General features: G+C 46.2%; 1 non-coding gene across 1 annotated transcript; it reads left to right on the forward strand.

The window, feature by feature from the left end:
• The first annotated feature begins 4,555 nt into the window (after positions 1-4,555).
• Positions 4,556-4,627, forward strand: Trnaw-cca (transfer RNA tryptophan (anticodon CCA)). Its single transcript has one exon. It is a non-coding gene; the product is annotated as a tRNA-Trp (tRNA).
• The last annotated feature ends 1,457 nt before the right edge of the window (positions 4,628-6,084 follow it).

Raw genomic sequence — 6,084 nt, forward strand, 5'->3', positions numbered from 1 at the left:
CTTTGATGTTTCTGAAGCCAATCTCCAATCTCTCTCTGTGTCTCTGTGTCTCTGTCTCTCTCTCCAATGCTTGTGGATTGAGATGTAAGCTCTCTGCTCTTGCTCCAGTGCTATGCCTGCCTGCTGCTATTCTCCCAACCACGATGGATATGGACTCACCCTCTGAAACTATAAGCCCCAATAAACTGTTCTACAAGTTCCATTGGTCATATGATGGTCTCTTAGCACAGCAATAGAAAAATAACTAAGACATCATCAGAGGGGAAAGCATGGTGGCAGGAATGGCCTGAAAGCTCATATCTTAAACCTAAAACAGGAAGCAGAGAGAGTAAGTGGAGAATGGCATATGGCTTTTGTGACCTCAAAGCCTTCCTGCAGTGATACACTTCCAAAAGGCCACAGCTGCTTATTTCCCCAAACCCACTGGGGACCTCTGGAGTATTTAAATGCCTGAGACTCTGGAGGACATCTCATTTAAACCATCTCAATAGGTAATCTCAATTTTTACTACAGAGTGTCATGTAGCTCAATTGGATTCAACTCTTATTTAAGATATTAAAAGACAGTAAGTAGATAAGAGGATATAAAACAAAGTTATTTTCTAATTGTTTGTACACAGTGATGAAGATGCTTGGATGTTTTTCCAAAATGGAAAAAAAATCTAAAAGAAGTCTAAAACAAGTCATAAAAGTGCTGAGATTGCTGTGTAAAGTAAGTAAAGAGGAGACTTTAAGATGATATTATCTGATACTAAGGTTTCTAAGTTCAAAGTCTAACACACTGATAAATCCAATGTCAAACCTCAGCATAAAATAAACAGTGCAGTTCTCCTAAGTTATTAATCTACTCTTAGTAACAGTTCTAAACACTGATTCAAGAAAACACAAAACATGTGTCTCACCAAAGCTTATTTTAAAATGTTTGGGTTTTGCTCAATGTGGTCAGGGAGATTAAAAGGGAAAAAAAAAAAATTCCCCTTACCTTCCAAAGTCAACTAGGTCCAAGTGAACTGTGGCCATCCTCAAAATGTCCCTTGTGTCTGCTGGGTCACCTGTTCAGAAAGCTATAGAAAATCCACTAGGTGAATTCCAGCCAGTGCACAGCCAAATAAATAAATAAATAAATAAATAAATAAATAAATAAATAAATAGGGTCAACACACAGGGGGAAAAAAAGTGCTTCAAGCTTCCGAGCAAGGCTATAGCCAAGCAAGGCCTTTGACTTATCCTCACGCAGACAGGACAACTGGTAAAGCGTGGGACAGAGGAGCCAGAGGACCCCAAGTCCTAGTACTCCTGACAACTAGATCCTCAACTGGCCTTGATAATAAATATGATTAGTAAGATTGGCCACCTGCATGGTCTTAAGAGCCCAGCAAAAATTGTATAACCAAGGATTAAAACGATGGCTGTGTTTCTGTAGCATTCCACGGGACTGTGCTATTCAGACGGGAGCTTTAAATGTGAGATGTTATTCAGGCAGCAATCTCGCCCTGATAAGGGGAGTGCTGCTCAGATATGGCCATCACGACCTGACTCAGCTCAACTCCACAGACCCTGCCAGCGACCGAGACGAGCAGGCTCACCTGCACAAACCCCGGGAACGGATGTGGAGTGTTTTCCCGACTGTGAAGTGTGCTCTCTCCAAAAGATTACTTTTCACAACTGTCACATGGCCTTCTGTGCTCTGGCCGCCCATGTTGCCAAACTCAAGGGTTCAGGGGAAATTTTGGGGGGATGCCAGTGGAGAGTATGTCTTTCTTAGACTGTCAGAGGCTGAAGCCCGCTGTGTCCCCAGGAAGAATGGAATCCAGATTTCACTAGGCTCCTCACCTCACCTTATTAAACAAGGTTTCTATTATCCTGACGTTGAGGAATTCTCGTTAGCCCATCGCTCAATGTTTCCCACAAAGCTGTAATAGGTTAGACCCAGGGGCCATGGGTCTAACCGCTGAGTTTAAGCTGGGCCGTGAAAAACTCCTGGTTCTTGAAAGAGACCAACAGCCTTCTTCATTGTGTACTCAGTGCAGACAGTGGCGGCAAAGAGATCATCAGGCTGGTCAAGGGTTCTTGGAATGGTTTGGTTTTGTCTGTCTGTTTTGTCTATTCCTTTCCTCTAGTGAGGGCAAGACTGCCCAACTCTTTCCTCACCACACTCTCGGCAGGACTTACACTCGTAACCTTACTTCGTGTGTGTTTACAGGAGCTGCTTCCCCATCGTAGCTCACCCTAAGGCGATGCGCTAGCATCAAATGGCTTTCCCCAGCCTGGCTCCCCACCAATCAGCTAAGTTCTCCCACAGCCCCTTACACCAACCCTCCTTGGAAGGGCTCTGACTGCTGCTCCTTCCTACGTTGGCCCTTTTGTCAGCTTTAAGCAGAGTGGTCTAAAAATTCCAGCAACCGTCAGGGGGGCCTCTGAAAGGGGGAAATGAGAGCCCAGGAGCGGCACATACAAGGGAGACAGCCCACTAAACAGCAAAGACTGCAGACTTGTGGCTTTTTCTTCACTCTCCTGGCCTGAAATCAAAGGCCTGGCAGGCTTCATCTTCTCCACCAGCAGCCCCTGTTCTTCCAACTGACTGGTCCAAGCCGGTCAGATAAATTCAAGGCCAGTCCTGTACGCGTTTACTTGAAGGTGTGGGCCCATCAGTTCCCCTTTCTTGGGCTAAGCTAATCAATATAAAATGAGGGAAAGGATACCCATCCTGGATCTTACTTTGTGAAGAATCTTTCTCTCAGTCTTTGTCTCTGTTTCCGTGTGTGTGTGTGTGTGTGTGTGTGTGTGTGTGTGTGTGTGTGTTTGGGGGGGTGGATGTATACGGATCTAACAAGCTTTGTTCAGGCACACACCTACATCCACACAGCACGTATACACAGTCACAAAAACACCCGCGCATGCACATTTTGAAGTACGACACGCATACTCACAAACACGTAGCTAATGAAAGCTGAGTGTCTCACTGTCTGAGAAAAATCATAAACAAGGAAAAATGGTGTCACACAGCACTGCAACGAGGACACCTAGTTCCCAGACATCGGGCTGTGAGCAGCACCGTCCATCAGCAGGAAACGGAGTCCTCTGGAGAAATGATGCGTCCTAGGGCTGGGGCAGGAGAAACACACGACGAGCTTGGAGGGTCCTGTCCTTTCACCAGGTGGTAAGAAGTTGTGAGAGCCCTTCCCAGCCTGCACACTGACAGCAGAGCGCCTCCCAGTCCTGAGCAAGCTGAGCAGGAGAGAGGTGAACTCCGGAAGCCATTGCTTGAGCAAGTGGACCCCTGTAAACCAACCCAGGCAACAAGTGACCGTAAAAGGTGCGTGCATGAGTGCACCCTTCCCGCAGGGCCTGGCACCGCGGCAGGCCTTGGAATTGAACGGTCTCACGAGTCCACTGAACTGATTTTTAGTCTGGCCTTCCAGTGTCTGCTGTTAGAGGGCCTCCCAGGACTTCAGAGTCATTCTGTCTTCCAGAGGGCCACCGGTGGTGCCATGAGGGAGAAGGAAGGCGGATCTGGTTGGCGTTTTGGAAGACACCAACTTTCACACATTCTGTGGCAAATGTGGAACACCAGGGCCAAAGGGCACCAGCAAGCGTGGAGAGCTGCTTCCGGGGCCATTGCAATGAGAGGCTTTTCACACCCGTGCCCCAAAATGTCTATTCTTCACGTTGGTTGGTGGTTCTGAATGTCTCCTTATGGGATAAAAAAAGTGCCAACATATATGTAATTTCAAGAGGAAAAATGGGAGGCGGGAATCCAGTACTGGCAGTTTTCCGTTTTCCTTTGTGTGTGCAAGTCGAGGATCCCTTGAGCCAACCTCAGCAGCTCACTCTAAGACCACGGAAAACAAACCTGCCCGACTTTCCTCAGCTGCCAGCACTTGTACTGGAAAAATAAAATGTAAAAAAAAAAAAAAAAAAATGCTTGTTCAGCAGCCAGCAGCTGTTTGTAGCTTTTTTTTAATCAACGGAGGATTGCATCCACTCGTTGCTTTTCTAGGTTGCATACAGGTGAGCACAGGCTGCTGGTGTCTGCCTTTTGTGCTGTTCCCGTGAACGGGCCATTCAAACGATGAGGTGGTGTTGAGGAGGCAACGGGGATGCAGAAAATGCAGGCTGGAGTTGGGGTACACTTTTGTATCCCTCTGTGTGGGCGAAAGGGCTACATTATTAGATGCTAATGCGGACGCCGTTGAAGGGAGAGTAAGCCGCGCGAGAGCACAGTTGGGATAAACGCGCAAAGAAATCTGAAAGACGCTCATCGCGAAGAAAACTCGTACATTTAGAAAAGGAAAGGACGTCAAAAGCACTAAAGAGGCGGCTGCTGGGCAGGGCACGCCCTTCCCTTAGGGATGAGGCGGGGAGGGTGGGAGGAAAAGGAGCTGGAGAGCAAACCTCCCGGAGCCTAAAGGTTGTCCTCCCTCCCGCCCTGGGACCAGGACCCGCCTCCCGCGCGGCCTCGGGGACGGCGCCAAGGTCCGGGAGGACGAAACGGTCCAGGAGGAAGCCGCCAAGATGCCGGAGCCTTAGGAGATCAAAAGTAATGCCCTATCGCCGACCTCGTGGCGCAATGGTAGCGCGTCTGACTCCAGATCAGAAGGTTGCGTGTTCAAATCACGTCGGGGTCAGGAATACCTGTTTTCCCATAACAGTTCTGTGTGCTGGAAAAGCCAAAACACTGGCATTTTCAAATACACAGACTTTCCCCCTTCGGATAAGGAACTTGGCCACTGAAATTCAAAATCACCACCTCCCATTGCTATGGGAATTAAGCAAAGAGCTGGAAAAGTGCTTGTTTAAACTATTTAAAATATCCAAAATAAACAGAATGAAAATTAAATTCTCAGAGTTTTGTTTAGTTGGCTGGTTAGTTTTGTTCTGAGTGTTGGGGGCTTCAATACAGGCCTTCACATTCACATTGTTTGGTTTGGTTGGGTTTTGGTTTTTCAAGACAGGGTTTCTCCTTGGCTGTCCTGGACTCGCTTTGTAGACGAGGCTGGTCTTGAACTCACAGCGACCCTCCTGCCTCTGCCTCTGCCTCCCCCAGCGCTGGGATTAAAGACGTGCGCCTCCACACCCAGCTTTGTAGTCATTTCTAAGCTCAGGTTGGAGTGGGCAAAATTTTTCACTGAAGTCCTTTGCTCACTCACTTCAAGCTTCGAAGGACAGCAGAGACTTAAAACCCAGGAATGAAAGGAATTAAAATTATTATAAAAGAATTTTTTCCCTCAGCTGATTTAGAAAGGTTTCCTGGCATATGCTATCTCAGTTGTTTTCTTTCAGTCTCTCTAAACTGGCAGGTTTTAAATGGGTCCTAAATATTAATCTTCCTGATTAAGTCAAACAGGAAGTTTTAGTAAAACCTTTACATCCCCTCACAACTCCTATAATTCACGTTTAGTTCCCTGCCAAACGCAAACTCTAAATTCATTAGTCTCTTCAACCTTTCAGATTCTTACAGCCAACAAATCTTTTTAGCAATATAGCCTAAGAATTAATTCTGTGAAAACATTTTATTTTAAATGTCTAATGTTCAAGATTGTGAGTTGTTAAAAATCTCTCCCTCCCATAGAAATAAATAAGATTTTAAAAAGGTCTGGCTGTCAGATAATATTCTATCCTTGCAATATCCTCCTTATTACAAGAGCAGAGCAGATTTTTGCTGGGGACTTCAGAGAGAGAGAGAGAGAGAGAGAGAGAGAGAGAGAACAGTCTTCAATGTTAAAGTTCAACTCATTTTATTTAAAATTAGCAAGGGTTTGTTTTCCCATTATACAAAGATCAAAATAATCATACATCTTATAAAAACCTAGGCAACAGTGTTTTTCTGAAAAAAGAAAAAATAGGGACAAGAGAAAGAAAACTTTCTAATTTTTTATTTGTGTGTAATGTCAGCTTCAAAACTACAGCTCTGACGAGGTTCCAAGGCCGGAGACAGGAAGGGTCGCATCTTGAGCTAAGCGCAGAGGGAGAGCAAGAGGGACAGGCGTACTCCTTTCATAAGCTGTCATGAGAACCACCAGGTCCTGAAGGACGTCTCCCACCTCCAGGGACTGGCTGGACCTCCCGGAGGCCCCTCTCCTAA

Source organism: Psammomys obesus, unplaced genomic scaffold, assembly GCF_907164565.1.
Source record: "Psammomys obesus unplaced genomic scaffold, mPsaObe1.curated_primary_1811, whole genome shotgun sequence".
In the NCBI taxonomy this organism is placed as follows: domain Eukaryota; kingdom Metazoa; phylum Chordata; class Mammalia; order Rodentia; family Muridae; genus Psammomys; species Psammomys obesus.